This window comes from Mus caroli, chromosome 10 (assembly GCF_900094665.2).
Source record: "Mus caroli chromosome 10, CAROLI_EIJ_v1.1, whole genome shotgun sequence".
NCBI classification, from domain to species: domain Eukaryota; kingdom Metazoa; phylum Chordata; class Mammalia; order Rodentia; family Muridae; genus Mus; species Mus caroli.
In genome coordinates, this window is record NC_034579.1 from 905,371 (window position 1) to 922,207 (window position 16,837).

Sequence of the window (16,837 nt, forward strand, 5' to 3'; positions counted from 1 at the left end):
GGTTCTTGTTCTCCACCTTGATCATATTTCTGAGCCTCCAAACGATCCATACAAGAAAGTCCAGCAACTTACTGAAGAACCAGGGCTGCCCTCCCTCCAACCCGCTGTGTGATGTTTAGTGTGCATTGGGATTCATTGTGGTCCCACTGGAGATGCCAGTGTCTCACCAGAAGTCTCTTTTCTAGAGTTCTACCCATAGAAGGAAACCCCATCTCAGCTCACTTCTTCCCTAATATGCCTTTAGGGAAGAGAATTTCCAAGCTACTTACTGATCAAAAGTTCCTCTTGAGTCAGGTGGCCACGTGCATTCCTTCCTGTGGACAGACCTGATCAACCCCAATTCCTATAGCAACGGGGAGCCCATGGCAACACCTCAGCCCTATGACTTGGGTTTTGAAATTTATCTTTTTGCTCTACCACTAAAGTAAGCGCACACTTACTCTCTTCCCTTCTAGGCAGGAGTCCAAGGAAATAGCAGCCCTTGCTGCTTAGTCCTCTCTGGCATCTGATAGCTGTTGTGACTAAGTCTCCCATATCTAGGTTAGGTACCAACTCTGAGCTTCTTAATCCTCCTTTAGAGGAGCCTCGGGGCACAATACACTTACTGAAATGGGATAGTTCATAAATATTTTGGACTGGGGATGTAGCTCAATAGTAGACCACGCCCAGCATAAGCAAAGCCCCAGGTTCCATCTCCAACATCACGGGTGCAGAGTACTTTGTGTGTTTCATACTTNTTNNNTTTTTTTTTTTTTTTTTTGTTTGTTTGTTTGTTTGTTTTCCAAGGCAGGGTTTCTCTGTATAGCCCTGGCTGTCCTGGAACTCACTTTGTAGACCAGGCTGGCCTCGAACTCAGAAATCCACCTGCCTCTGCCTCCCGAGTGCTGGGATTAAAGGCGTGCGCCACCACGCCCGGCTTGTTTCATACTTCTTAAGTGTGTTCCCAATGGGAAAACTTCCAAGGTTGTTTCTCCTTATATTAGTCTCTTTGTTGTTGTTGTTTTGTTGTTTTTCAAGACAGGGTTTCTCTGTGTAGTCCTGGCTGTCCTGGAGCTCACTCACTCTGTAGACCAGGCTGGTCTCGAACTCAGAAATCCGCCTGCCTCTGCCTCCCAAGTGCTGGTATCAAAGGCGTGCGCCACCACTGCCCGGCATATTATTCTTATAATGATTTTTTGTTTGTTTGTTTTTTGTTTTGTTTTGTTTTTTTCGTTTCAAAGCAGGGTTTCTCTGTATAACAATCCTGACTGTCCTAAATCTTGATTTGTAGCAGGCTGGCCTCAAACTCACAGAGTTTGATCCTGTGTGCTGGGATTAAAGGCATGCACCGTCACGTCCAGCTAATAATAATTCATTTTTACATTTTCACCTTAGCTGTTGCCCCACTCTCATTTTATCTTTAATTAGACTTTGCATGGTTTTATCAACCCATAAACTTTCCATACACTCGGGACCATTGCGGAGGCCGTGGTGCATGTCTGTAATCCACATCTTGGGGAGGCTGAGGCAGGAAGGTTGCAAGTTCAGGCCCAGGCTAACATTGATCCCATGTTTCACAAAAGAAGCACGGAAACACAGACTCTTCTAGACACAGAACCATAGGGCACAAGGGCAGTGGCTTAGCCACCAATCTTACATTTCACACCTCAGCAACCTCAAAGTTCTCACAGCACTGAGGGTGAGCCCAGCCCACAGAACCAGCCCCTCGGCCCAGCAATACCTTCCCCTCCTCAGGATTCACTGGTCACTACAGGAAGGCTGCTGTATCCCTGAGTGAAGAGCCAGGACCTGCACCAGACAGCCCTCTTAGTGGGACGTTTTCTTTTCATTCCTGATTGTTATACTGACTGTGTTTCTGTTTTCTGTTTACTTGCCTGACTTGGACCCTGATGTCGAGGGGTATTTGAAGTTCTGTCCTCCTCTCCATCACTGTCTTCTGTCTTTAAACTGCCCAGGCATCTCCCTGTCTCCAGACTGTGCAGTTATCTGTGGGAGGCAAATCTACCCGATGTTAGCAGAGTGAACTCTTTTGGCCCACAAATAAATCCCTCCGTGTGTAAACTCAGATGAAAGGCTGCATACTGGCATTTACAGTTTTCCCTGGAGTGGGAGCCTGTTTTCTTCTGGAACTTGGTTGTTTTGCTTGGTTATTGTTTTTCAGATATAGACTGGTCACTTTCTCTTTCTGAAAGATTGCAGAGAGCTGGGAATGTGGTGCATGTCTGTAATCCCACAGCTTCAGAGGTGGAGGCAGGGGGATTGGGACAAGAGCCTAGACTATGTAGCAACTTCAAGGAGAAACTGAGTTAAATGAAACCCTATCAAAAAAATAAAAATAAGATAAATGAATACATTTTTAAAGTTAGAACTTGCTCTCTATGCTCTCTGTATTAAACAGGAGCAGAAATCTAAGGCAATCAGATTGTCCCCTAATACCTGTAACAGTCCCTGGATCTTCCACAATGTACAGCACAAAATCTGCAAGCCATAGAAATTGTGGAATGTCTTGGAGCGTGGAGAGGCTGCCTTGAGGGACAGCGCTGACTTGTGGTTGTGGAGCACTACATCTGAGTCTCGCTGTGTATCTGTGTGGGGGTCCACTTATATGTGTGCTTATACATGTGTGTGGACGGGGAGTAGAAGACTAACGTTGGGTCTCATTCTTCAGGTGATATACCAGATTTTTTTTTTTAAGATTTATTTATTTATTTTATGTAAGTACACTGTAGCTGTCTTCAGACACTCTAGAAGAGGGCATCAGATCCCATTACAGATGGTTGTGAGCCACCATGTGGTTGCTGGGATTTAAACTCAGGACCTTCTGAAGAGCAGTAGGTGCTCTTAACCACTGAACCATCTCTCCATCCCTGATATACCAGTTTTTGATATTGGACTGGAGCACACTAAATAAACAAGGCTGACTGGCCAGGAAGCTCTGCCTAATTCTCTGCCCTAATTCTCATTTCTCACACAGAAAACAGCTCACACAAGAATCCCAGCCTTTAAAACCATGACATAAGTAAGAGTTTAACACCAGAGGAAAAGGCGACTTGGCTCTGAGACCCCACCCCCTTTTTTTCAGAGTCTTCAAACAAAAAATGTCTCCTTGCCTTTTTGCTGCAGTTGGAGAAGAAAATGAATTTTGAAATCTTGTGATGCAATGCTGGAGAAATCCTGAGACAGGCCAAAGACTGCTTCCTCATACAAGATGAACTCTGTTTCCAGCCAAGCGGTGTTCAACAGAAGGACCTGCGCCACATCTGGAAGGAGTGAAGTTACTCTTGGTTCCGAGAGTGTTTACACCATTTCTGCTGCTTATACTTTAGAAAGTTTATTTTATGGGGACTAGGGCTTTGCAAGAGTGTGAACTAAAAGCTAATGCTTCCGTCTATGGAGTTTTCTCTTTCATCTTTTTCATTCTTCCTTCCCTCACCTGTGTTGAGGATGGGATGTCAGGCCTCTGCTTGCACGGTCCAGCGCTGTGCTGCCAAACTGTATTTGTTTTTGTCTTTGAACTGAAAATAAACATGTGTTCTAGAAAACCACCCTAGCAGTGTTCAGCTAGTAAAGCCACTCACTGATGTCACTGTCCTTGTGAAGCGTTGGGTTGTCACCTGGCACATTTGTGGCAGAGATTACAAGTGCATTTGGAGCATTATAAATGACAAGAAGACAATCGTGTTGAGAGAAATGTCTCGGCAGCCTAGACTGTGGAAGCCTGGCTGGTCTCCTGGAACAAGGTGCACTACCTATCCACAATGACTGCCAGGTCTCTGTGAAGTCTCTTTCCCTAACCCTAACCTCTTCCACCATGAATGACTCTCAATGGCCATTCAACTTTCTGGTCCCACGGGGTAGAAGAGTGCCTCTTAAAGGTCAGGTGTTTGGCAAATGTTTTTCCTTTAGCCCAAATGAACACAAACTAGAGAACGTTCTATGACCTGTTCCCTACTTTTTGACCCTTCCTTGTACCTCCATTCCCTGCCTTGCAAAAATATAAAATTATGTAGAACTTAAAACACAACCAAGGATTCAGAAACAAACAATAAGTGATTGTTCTCGAAGCAGCATAAGTAAAACTGTCACCATAAATATCCTAAATATCCCGGGGCACATCCTTCATGATCCTTCCTGTCTGCCCTTACGATGCCCATTCCAGTGACCCTGCTCAGCTCATAATGTGTCTTTATGTACAGTTTTGCTTGTTCCAAAACACTGTTTGAAAGCCAAAAGGCCCACTCAGTGCCTTTCCTGAGTGTAATTTTGCTTAGCGATTCTAAGGCGTCCTTCCTTGTCTCTGCCCTTTCTTAGGGAGTTCACCTCTCCAGATTCATACTTACCCTGTCTTCACAATACTTACACCCATGTGATGGGTAAGTTCTCTACAGAAGGTACCCAGAAAACATCAGCTCCTGGTGAGCTCATAGTCACAGAGCTGGCAAGATGGTTCAGCGGGTAAGAGCACTGACTGCTTTTTGGAAGGTCCTGAGTTCAAATCCCAGCAACCACATGATGGTTCACAACCACCTGTAATAAGATCTGATGCCCTCTTCTGCCATGTCTGAAATCAGCTACAGTGTACTTATGTATAATAATAAATAAATCAATCTTCTTTGGGCCAGAGTGGGCAGAGGTAGGTCCAAAAAAAACCCCAAAACTTTGATTTCCAACAACCACATGAAGGCTCACAGCCATCTGTATAGCTACAGTGTACTCACATAGATAGATAGATAGATAGATAGATAGATAGATAGATAGATAGATAGATAGATAGATCTTTTAAAAAAAAAAGGGTGTCTTAGTCACAGGCTCTCCCCCACCTCCCAATATGGTTGGCCGCCTACAGTCATGCCTTTCCTGCTATATGGACTGTGACTCCTTCAACTGTAAGCCACAATAAATCCTTTCTTTTTCCTTAGGTTCCTTTGTTTGGTGATTTAGTCACCAGGGCAAAAGAGGTAACTAATCCAATCTCCTATATAGAAAAACAGTTTGGAGTCAAGTTGAAGAGCTAAGAAAAATGTCCATAACCTGCCAGTTTCCTAAATGCAATTCCGAAATGGAAAAAAGAAAAGATGTCACAAATCAGGAGACTTCAGCTGCACCTTCAAGGTGAAAACTAAATCAAATCCGTAGCTCGATCACCCACCTGTGATCTCAGCTTTGTCATCTGGAGCCTCCTGCTCTCCTTTCTCTGTGCTAGTTGAGCCTTAGGTAGGCAGTTCCGCAGGTCCAGTGCTTAGCCTCCAAACCTAGCATGGCCTCCCCGACTCCAAGGTTATGTGTCCTCTGTTTTAGCTACAGTGGTCTGCTGCAGGAGGCAGCAATAATTAATCAGGCTCTGTATATTCAACCTGTTTGCCCCCTATGTAGTAAGTGAATATAGATAATCTTTCTGCACTGTTAGTAATGAACCTTCCCCCAAAACCTTTGGGCTAATAGTTACATTTACACAAGCTTTATAATCATTACATTAGAAAAGCTGGTTCTAAAACCATCTTTATTAGAATTACCAGAGAAATCCTTTTTTTTTTTATAAAGTGAAGCTTTTTCTGGGGCTGTGACTCAGCTGGTAGTGTGCCTGCCAACCCATTCAGGAAGCCCCAAGCTCCATCCTCAGCACCACACAAAACCAGCTCTCAAGAGGTAGAGGTGGGAGGATCAGGAGTTCAAGGTCAACTTCGGCTAGTTTAAGGCTAGCCTGGACTACGGGAGACTGTCTCAAAGATAGATAAGATAGATGGATAGATAGACCAACAGAAGATAGATAGATAGATAGATAGATAGATAGATAGATAGATAGATAGATAATGAAGCTTGCTTCTCCTTTTTGAAGTCCATATGCCCCTGGGGATTTTTATTTTTAACACATTTACTAGATAATTATTCTCCAAGCTAAGGATTAAGAATTAACCTGACCCCCACTTTCACATCACCACTGAGCCAGCACAATACTAAACACACAGGAGGTCTAAGTAAATACCCCGCGAAAGGTTGAAGGATCACTGATGGCAGCAATGTCTGGCCCAGTGCCACCCCTGCTAAATGGTCCTGTTACAGCCCTGTCCCTTCCTCCCTCCCCTTCAGAGAAAGAAACTCAGCTGATTCCCCCCTCCCCGAGCTTTCTTCCCTAGGCTCCCAAGTCCCCCAAGTCTAATTCTTTTACATGTGTTTGACATAGGGACTCACTCTGTAGACCAGGTTAGCCTGCAACTCGAGATTCTCCTGTCCCTGCCTCCCACTGTTGCCCATACCCAGCTCCTAGCTTACTTATATGACTCCTTATAAAGATTCATTTAACAGCAATGGAGAGATGAGGTCATATGTCATATGAGTTCCATAGCTCCCATCCTCCCACCTCTAAATCTTGTCTAACAAGTCACCAAGAGCTGGGTAGACACTCAAACAAGACATCAACACAGCTTGGAGGATAAAAGAAAGAAGGCTGAGGAAAGGCTCCCCAGAGATGGCTCTAGAAAGCATGAAGGGAGGCAGCAGGAGCTCCCTCAAAGAGCGGAGGCTATATCTACAAGCAAGGCTTTGCGCCTACCTGTCAAGGGATTCCCTCTAGGTTTTGCGTTTGTTTTTATAAAAATCAGATTCTGGTAAGGCTTCCTACAACAGTCTAGCCGGGCCTCTTGAGTACTCGTCTCGTGATTAAGATGAGACTAAAGGCAGATTTGTTCCAAAAATGGACCTGTGCTCCATCTCTGTTTTGGGACAATCCAACTCGGAGGAGAGCAGCAAGAGCACTCTGCCCTTGCCCGAGGTTACAGTGTTTATGTAACAAATCAGCTCAACTTAAATATTTCTCATCGCTTGTCAGGGCTGCAGACCTCTGCCCAGCACATCAACATGAATGTCATGTGTTTATGTAGCCCTGTGTGGGCATCTATGCTTATGCAAAAGGACCTCAAGAGTTCAAAGCCAGTTAATATTTTCAAGCATGCATCATGTCACTTGCATGTTTGCTATAAAGATGGCAAAGAGACAATTTCTCAAAACCACCAGACTGAGTCTATTTGTGCGCACACTTGAGAGCAGAGTCATTTAATGAATGTGTGTTTGGCAAAGTCTTACAATTAAGGAATTTTTCTTCCTCGGTAATTGCCTGGGTCCTGATAATTCTCCTCTAAGTCAGTCTCCTGATGAGTCCCCGCCCTGGAAGAGACAATGTGTACCAGACAAAGAGCAGAGACAGACACGGTGAGAGAACATACAGGCTCTCCTGGGCTCAGGACAAGCCAACTAGAGAAATGCTTTCCAATTTCAGCCTGGAGTTTGGAGCCAAAGGAGTTTACAGGGACCAGAGGGAAGCAGGGCACTCAGCTCAGCATCCCCTCCTGCATCCCCCCTTTCAGATGCACTTAGGCCTCCTTTGAAGATCTGAGTTCCCAGAATACCCCAAGTACCTCCAACCTCAAAATGAGAGTGCAGAGATTAGCCCAAAGCCGAAAAGAAATGATTTTTAAATTATTCATGCTACCTTGTTTGTCATTAGAACAGCTAATTGAAGTAACTGTAAATAAGTATACACAGAAGTTGACAGAAGAGAATCATCCACAGCAAAATACAGATGGACAGAGAAGCCCACTTAAGTACTAAATAATTAGAGAGGCTGGGAGCCAAGGATGGTGGGAGGTCACTAGGGAGTGTGGAACTGGGACAAAGCTGGAAGCGGCAGGGCGTGGGACACAGGAGAGGGACGCTGGTGGTGGGGCAGGGGCTGGAAGTACAAGCCAAGGAGCCCGGCTTGTGCAGGGAGAAAGCCGTGCACAGGGGGTTCTGGTTTCTGACAAGTCTGAATTCTGAGAGGCGGAAGTGACAGATAGAGCCTTTGACAAAAAGCAAGTGCAGGCTGTAGGAGACATCTCAGCTGCCCAGCCTGGACTGGCCACACTGCAGAGCTAGATACAAAGTTTCCCCCGAGGCATGGCTGCCCTTGCTCCGCTCTGCCATGCAGTCAGCATTAGCGACTTTGTTTCAGATCACTAGTACCCAAAGAATGGAGTGTGGTTGTGTGTGTGTGTGTGTGTGTGTGTGTGTGTGTGTGTGTGTGTGTGTGTGTGCGTGCATGCATGTGGTTTGTTGTTTGTTTGTTTTTCAAGACAGGGTTTCTTTGTGTAGCCCTAGCTGTCTTGGAACTTACTATGTAGACCAGGCAGGTCTTGAACTCAGAGATCCAGAGATCTGTCTGCCTCTGCCTCTGGAGTGCTGGGATTAAAGGCATACACCACAACTGCTTAGCTTACTTAAAAAGTTTTTTAAAAATAATTTTAAAGCTAATTTGTTCCACGTTGTTAAAATTCTTTTACGTTCATAAATATAAGTCATATAGGAAAATGTTAGCTATGGCCATTCCTATAATGTACTATCTCCACTACTACAGCCGGGAAGGAGGGCTGGGGGGGGGGGCAGGGGTAGACTGAGTATAGGGAGAGTTGGAGAAGGGAGGGGAGGGGAGGAGAAGGCTGGAGAAGGCTGGATAGGGTATTGAACCCAGAGCCTCATGTGTTCTAAGCAAGCTGTACTACTGTACTACTGTACTGTAAGCTACCTGCCCAATAATAGCAGCATCAGAAAGCCACTGTCTAAGGGGCTCGATTTGCCTAACATGTTGATCCAGTCATTGTGCATTGAAATGAAGGGTTATATTGTATGCCACAAATATGTATGATGTTTGATTCAAAGTAAAACTATACAGGTTTTTTAAGTCCTCAAAAATGACTCTTCCCTATACTGAACGAATGGTGATTTGGAAAAGGAAAGATGCAACTGGCTACGATTTGTCATTCTCCTCTTTAAAAGAAAATTAAATTGGGTTAGGCATGGCAGCACAGCGCAGCCCATGAGAGATGAAGAAAAGAAAATGAAGCCGGGCATGGTGGCACACGCCTTTAATCCCAGCACTCAGGAGGCAGAGGCAGGCGGATTTCTGAGTTCGAGGCCAGCCTAGTCTACAAAGTGAGTTCCAGGACAGCCAGGGCTACACAGAGAAACCCTATCTTGGGGAAAAAGAAAGAAAGAAAGAAAAGAAAACGGAAAAGCCAACATGAGCTACATAGCAAGAGAGAGAGAGAACGCTCAAAGTAGTCATTTAGTACACAAGTTTTAAGGGTAAGAGAACACTGTGGCCTTCCAAGTTCTCAGCCTCACCCAGGACCTTTGCCCACTACAAAGTGTTCCCACTCAACAGACGAATGTGATCAACAAAGAGAAACCCCACTGAACCCCCAACAGAATCAGCAGACGACCTGAAAATGAAGTCCAGGATTAACCAGTGGTATTGATCCATCCAGGAGGACAAATGAAATCCAAAAGGCTGTGCTTTTAATGATTTTGTAGTGGCAGCAGAGCTTCGGGCAGCTGTCCCTCACTGGCACAGGTATCTGATTCCACAGATACCCAGAGACTGCATACCAGGAGCAGTCTGCACAGAGAGCCCAGGGCTGCAAACACTAACAGGAAGCAGGAAGCAAGCTATGTCTATGGACAGCTATTTCCTTAATGCCTCCTAATAATCGTTAACATCACTGATAAATAACATTACTGAAAGATAACCTGCCAACCATTCAGACATTTTGCACATACTATTTACGGAAGTAAATACAAGGTTCATATTTTATAGTTCAGGAAATTGAGTCTTAGACAATAAGGGGTCCTTACCTCACAAGGGACCCAAGGCCTTACAAGTGACACTTCTGGGTCTCAGCATGGTCTCTCTGACCCTAGAGCCATGCTCAACCCCACTGAGCACTTACTTCAGCCTGGATCCAGGTTGGGATAAACATGTGTTCAGAGAGATGAAATTCTGTTAAGGTGCTTGGACCAAGACCCACCCAGCAGCTTCCAGGAGGAGTTGGAAACTCAGAGGGAAAAGCCACCTCTCCACAGATGATTTGAAGTTGGCCTAACTATTAAACTACAGAAGCCAGGTATGGTGACCTAGACATGTAATCCCAGCACTCAGGAGGCTGAGGCAGGAGAATTGCTGTGTATTTGAAACCTGGGTGCTGCCAGGGTCACATAATAAACAAAGGAGTGGGGGGAAATTTAAAAATCACCATAGCGTGAACAGCAGTACGACCCCTCACAAGGCCTCCGGTCAGTGCATGCCCAAGGAACCAGGCTACAACTGCCAGATCGTCTCTGCCATGCCCAGGCTCCATGCCAGGCACTAAAACAGACAAACTTTTAAGGACTAATCACTCTTGCTCTCTTCTCTTCTCCTCTTTCCTGCTCTTGCTCGCTTACCCCCTTCGCCCTCTCTCCCCATTCCCCTCCCCCCTCTCTCTCCATGTGCTCATGACTGGCCTCTACTCCTCTTCTCTCTCTCTCTCTCTCTCTTTGCCTTTCTCTGTCTCTACTCCCTCAACCCCCACCCCCATGCTCATGCCTTAAATAAACTATTCTATACTGAAAAATAACAAACTTTTAAGGACTAATCACTGGTTATAATCAATTTGATTCAGCCTAATTAAACTGAAATTTTAATAGAGTTTCACAGTCAATTAGTGTGTGTGTGTGTGTGTGTGTGTGTGTGTGTGTGTGTGTGTGTTATAAAACTAAAAATACAGGGTCAGTGACCTGGCTCATCAAGGTACTTGGGAAGGTTTTAATATCAACTTGCTGCAGGTTAGAAACTCTTGAGTAGGAAGCCTCACCTGAAGGAATTGTCCCAATTGCTTTGATTGGCCCACCCCAGTTGTGTGCAGCACCTTCTGGCAGCATCTGTGATAAACTCCCTTTTAATCTCTCCAGTTGCCTGCTTGGCCCTGCCTCCTACCGCCATGTTTGATTTGCCCTGTGGCAGCTGCTGCAGCTGCTGCTGCTGTTTTCCCAGGTAACAGGATCAGAATCCCCAAGCTTTCCTTGTGGGAATAGGGACCACCAGCCCTCCAGGAACTTTCTGGGGTTTCCCATGACAGCCTGGGACACCTGTCTTGTGAACTGCATAACTGTGGGTTCTATTTCTGCAGAGAACCTGCCCAAACACTGACGGTCCGAGTTCATTCATACTCAGAGAAAACAATCAGATTTTGCAAGCTGCCCTTTGACCTTACTTCTGTGCTGTGCCATAAACATGTCCCCCACCATGTTAATTAATTTTTCAATACTAAAGAAATAGTCAAGGACAGTGACTGCATGCATCTTATCTCAGCATTTAAGAAACAGAAGCAGGAAGATCAGGAGTTCAAGGCAGCCTCAGCTACCTCTGGAAACCGTGCCTCAAATAACAGGGGAAGAAAAGATTGAAAATACATGGCCAAGAATATAATTGACAGCCGAGTTGATGGTACAAGTATGTCATCTCACCATTCAAGAGGAAGATGTGGGAAGATTTGAGATCAACCTAAGCAAACAAAACCAAAAATCTAACTAACCAAATACCAGGGTGGTGCACACCTGTAACTGCAACACTTCTAAAGTTAAAGGCAAGATGATCAGAACCTTAAAGAGATCTCTGACGACATAGTGAGTTTAAGGCTAAACTAAAAACACCAGAATAAGCCAGGTGGTGGGCACGCACCTTTAATCCCAGAACTCGGGAAGCAGAGAAGCGGGTAGATCTCTTTAAATTTAAAGCTCCAGCCTGGTCTACAGAGCAAGTTTCAGGACAGCCAAGGCTACACAGAAAAACCCTGTTTAGGAAAAAAAAATAAATAACAAACAAACCAACAACAAGGGAAAAATACAAACATCAAAATAAAAAGAAACAAACCAGAGGCTTGTGTACCCATTGAGCTCCACCCCCAAGTCCTGTTCCAATGTTAAATTCCTTTGTCACTTAGCAGACGTGACCAAGTTAGCGATAGTTCGGCTAGGAATGATCTCCTTGGGGAGAACAGGGCCAGATCAACTGGCAAGGCTAGACTTGGACTCAAACCCAGTTCCTTGCTTCCTGTCTGTGCACTCGAGCAGATATTTATCCTGAGAAGGACATGGCTTCCACACCACCCAGTGATATGAATGCTTTGTAGGATTGGCAAGGAATAGGGAGATAAGTGTCCATAGGTAAGCTATTGCTTATTTTCTAATTAGGGACGGGTGGGGTTGGGTATGTGCACTGGAGTTACAGATCGTTTGAGCCTCCTAACATGGGTGCTGGGAACCAGACTAAGGTCCTCTGCAAGAGTAGTAAATCCTCTTAACCAGTGAGCCATCTCTCCAGCCTCAAACTATTATTGCAATCAGAACAAAATTGCATTATTTCAAATGAGAGACTGGGTTTTAGAAATCACTTTTAAAAGAGAGAAAGTGAGCCAGGCGGTGCGATGTGCATATGCCTTTAATTCCAGCACTTTGGAAGCAAAGGCAAATAGATCTCTCTGAGTTTGAGGCCAGCCTGGTCTACACAGTGAGTTCCAGGATAGCCAGAGCTACACAGAGAAACCCTGTGTCAAAAAAAAAAAAAAAAAAACTCTAAAAAAATAAAAAATGACTAAGAACGGCTAACAGTTCCAATGACAGATGGGAGGAAGAAGGCCTCCATAAGAAGAACACCACACTAGATCTCACTTGGTAGCCCTGGCTAGCCCAGAATTCATTATGTAGACCAGGCTGACCTTGCAGTCACAGACAACCGCTTACCTCTGCTTCCAAAGTACAGACTTGGGAGTTTGTAACTTCCTCTTCCAGCATCAAAAACTTCAGAATTTTAATTATCCAAGCTTTTTTTTTTTAAAGATTTATTTATTTATTATATGTAAGTACACTGTAGCTGTCTTCAGACACTCCAGAAGAGGGCATCAGATCTTGTTGCAGATGGTTGTGAGCCACCATGTGGTTGCTGGGATTTGAACTCTGGACCTTCGGAAGAGCAGTCAGGTGCTCTTACCCACTGAGCCATCTCACCAGCCCTATCCAAGCTTTTTGCTTTTTGATTCATCAGAGACAAATTTGTCTCTCTGTGCTTAGCAGCATTATTGCCAGGATTTGATTAACCATGGTTCTGGGTTTTTTGTTTGTTTGTTTGTTTGTTTGTTTTGTTTGTTTTTTCAGACAGGGTTTCTCTGTGTAGCTCTGGCTGTCCTGGAACTCACTCTGTAGACTAGGCTGGCCTGGAACTCAGAAATCTGCCTGCCTCTGCCTCCCAAGTGCTGGGATTAAAGGTGTGTGCCACCGTCGCCCAGCATAGCCATGGTTCTGTTTATGGGGTTCTAACTCAAGCTAATGAAGCCGCCTTGAGTAAGTCACCTTTGTGAGTAAGCCTCCTTTATAAAACGAGGAATGCCTGCCATGCTGCCAGTAGCAGTGAGATTCTTGATTCAACTGCAACTGCCATTTACTGGGTGTCTGCCTCATGCCAGGGTTTCTCTTACATGTAGTATCAGCAGGCTGTCCCTCACAAAGGGCCTATGACTGTGATATAGACAGCCTCCTCTGAGATACAGGGAGCCAGACCCAGAGAACTTCGTCAACTTTCCCATGAGCAGCTATCAGATGGATGAGGTGGGCTCCGGGATGGGGGTTGGGGGACTCCAACCCATAATCTTAGCTGTTCCTTGGTTGGTCAATAGGAAAAATACCAGAACCAAACTAGCCTACGGCTCTTTCTGAGCCACATCTGCAGCATAGACTTCCTTATTTTGCTCTAAGCACATTGAAAACAGCCCTCCCAAGACTAAGCACTGCGTTATTTAATATAATGAAGGTGAATATTAAGACACGGGGCTTGATGTCATGCTTACCCTGTTCCTACAGATGCGGTCAAGGCTGGACCCCTTCTAGCATCCAGGCCTGGAAGCAGACATCAGCTGACACCCCCTCATGCAATGAAGATCAGTGGACCTCCAAATATTCTCTATTTTTTTTTCTTTCTCCCTAAACCTCATCCAAAGTCAGGTCTCATAGCGAAAAGCACATGGGACATGTCCATGTGTTACTCAGTCACTCCCACAAAAGAACTGAGGCAAGACCACAGAAGAACCACCGATCGCTGGTACACCATGCAGAACAAAACCATGGAGTGTCTACCTCTATTGATTAAAATTATCAAATTAGATAACAAAAAATATAAACCATCCATATTGAGATATTATATACCCATGAAGAATGAGTTAGAGCTATCATTGGTCAAACCAATGAAATGAGTTTTGGAAAATACAGTCAACTTGAAAAACATTCATCTGGATGTAACAAAGACAGATCTGAAAATGGTATTAACATGCTTAACCAAACCAGGTGTATTGGGGAGGGGGCACACCTATCATCCCATTGAGATGGAGGCAGAAGGATCAGGAGTTCAAGGTCACACCAGCTACACTGTGAGTTCCAGGTTACAGAGAAAAACCCTGTCTTAACAAAGAAAAAAGAAAAAGAAGGATGGAAGGAAGAGAGGGAGGGAGAGAGGAAGGGAGGGAAGAAGGGAGGGAGAGAGGGAGGGAAGAAGGAAGGAAGGAAGGAAGGAAGGAAGGAAGGAAGGAAGGAAGGAAGGAAGGAAGAAAGGAAGGAGACAGAAAACATGTGCTGTGGCCCACTTTCAGAAACCCTGGAGCCAGATGGGCTCACAAGGGTACCCCAGGAGCATTTTCTGCAGAGATTACCATCCTGGCTCTGAAGAGGATAGATTGGAAAAAGGCTAGCAAAGAGACCTGGTGAGCAGTAGGAAGAGAAACACCCCAGGTGAAAAGCAGTCTAGACAGTGGCATTTGTTTGCAGCCCTAAGGCACCAGGCTGGACCATTTTTCTATTTTTTTTTAAGATTTATTTATTATTATATGTAAGTACACTGTAGCTGTCTTCAGATGCACCAGAAGAGGGAGTCAGATCTCATTATGGATGGCTGTGAACCGTCATGTGGTTGTTGGGATTTGAACTCAGGACCTTCGGAAGAGCAGTCAGTGCTCTTAACCGCTGAGCCATCTCTCCAGCTCTCATTTATCTATTTTAGTTTCTGACTGATTATAAAAGAAATTAGGACCCAAACAGTTGCTGCATCTAATATGAACTAAATAGAGTTTTAGTCTGTTCTTATTTTTGTTTGTTTTCTGCAGCCAGGAGAATTGAACTCAAAGCTTCATATATGCTAAGCAAGCACTGGCTATACTGCTGAGGTATATTCCCAGCTCTTTCTTTATTTTGGTGTTTTGAGATAGGATCTTACTTAGGTTTCCAGGCCATCTTTAAACTCATTCTGTAGCCCAGGCAATCCTCTAAGTTGCAATTCTCCTGCCTCAGCCTCCCAGGTAGCTGGGATTATAGATATATGCCAAGGGGCCCAGCATACAGTTTTTTTTTTAATTTATCCATTTGATATATAGTTTTGCACTTGTGAGAATAAATATATCACTGAAAACTATTTGCTTAAAAATTATACTTACCCAACATGGGGCTATATATATAGTCTTATCATTGATTTTTGCTCACAAGCCTCATCATTTTCCTCCTGCTGTTTATTGGGTTTGTTTTTAATGTTTCATTCAAACATATGGCTTTGATCCTTCTGCCCTTTGCTGCCTTGGCTTGACCCCTTAGCATAAGTCAAATATCATCGAGCAAACAGTGTCCCTGACTCTCTGGCAAGCATGACAGCAGGACTGCAGGTTGAGCTACATTTCAGAAGTCTGGGAAATCATGGGAGAGAGGGGGATCACCCCAGGTACCCTGAAGAATGTGAGAAAAATTCACATGGGAGTTTGTTTTCTCTTGAACTGAGCAATAGCTCTGGGGTAGTGATCTGCATCCCCAGGGCCCTGTGCGTCAGAGTAAATCATTACCTGTTAGGTTACCAGCCTGGCTCCTGAGGCACACGTTCATCCCTTTGAACTTCAGGGTCTCAGAGCAAGAATGATAATGAGCAGACACACGCTGGAGGCCATGCTCTGAGGTGCTGGCCATCTGCCCAGTCAAGCCAAGACAAGGGAGCATGCCCTTTCCCCTGGCCCTTCTGAAGGCACAGTGACAGTGGTGACTTGCTAAGATTAGATCAGTTCACTTTGGTTTTCTTGAATTTACCTGAATATACAATCTAGTTATATATATAAATACACCTCTGCTTTTCAGATTTGCTATTCTTTCTAAAATCCTCCTCCTCCTCTTTTTTTTTTTTTTTTTTCCCTCCTGAAACAAACTTTAGAGTCTAGACTTTGTCAGGTTGATACATGAGCTTGGGGACTGTTTATACTGAAACCATATACACATTCCAGAAGCCTGCCTTGTTACTGATCTGAAACCAAGGTGATGAGCCTCAAACTCATACAAGAAACACCCGAGAGACCTTATAACCGGTAACCCCTGAACTACTGTAAAAAGTGGCACAGAGAGACATCTCAAAACTCACACTGTTGCTGGAGAGAAGACATGTTTTAGAGAGAACAGCTGTATGTAGATCAATCTGGGAGAAAACGTCTCGTGGTGGAGACATCTCCACAATGAGGCAGACTGGGTCATCTATCTCTAAACACCAACTTCCCCCTCTAGGGAAGGGCAGAATTGCTAGAGCATCTTCAAGAAAACAGTGTGGAAGGGAAGAACAGGATGTCTATAGAGCGCCAGCATGTCGTGTATATAATGCAGGCATCTGCAGAGTCCAGAGAAAGGCATCAGACACCCGGAGCTGAATTACAGGCAGTTGGGAGCCACCCAATATTAGTGCTGGGAACTGAACTTAGGTCCTCTGCAAGAGCAGTACTTTCTCTTAACTGCTGAGACATCTCTCCTGCCCCCTGCCCCTAAAGAACGCATTTCTAAGCTTTGAAACAGACAAATCATGCTCATTAGATCAGGGCTGGGTAGCTGCTGTTTTCTAGTGCAGAAGAAAACAAACCTAGAAGCAGTGATGGTTTGCTCTGCCAAGCTGCCAGACTGCAACTCTTTTTTTTTTTTTTTTTTTTTT

The 16,837-nt window shown here is 44.7% G+C and overlaps 1 protein-coding gene across 4 annotated transcripts in view; it reads left to right on the top strand.

Annotated features, from left to right (window-relative positions):
• The window catches only part of Mthfd1l (methylenetetrahydrofolate dehydrogenase (NADP+ dependent) 1 like), a 180,943-nt gene extending 177,371 nt beyond the window's left edge, over nt 1–3,572 (top strand). Inside the window, exon 28 of one of the 4 annotated variants that reach the window (XM_021173654.1) lies at nt 3,083–3,572. The gene's annotated coding sequence lies outside the window, so the exon portion shown is untranslated. Of the gene's footprint in view, nt 1–2,974 lie in introns of all 4 variants that reach the window. The other 3 variants (XM_021173653.1, XM_029482853.1, XM_029482854.1) reach the window with 3 other exon arrangements.
• The last annotated feature ends 13,265 nt before the right edge of the window (nt 3,573–16,837 follow it).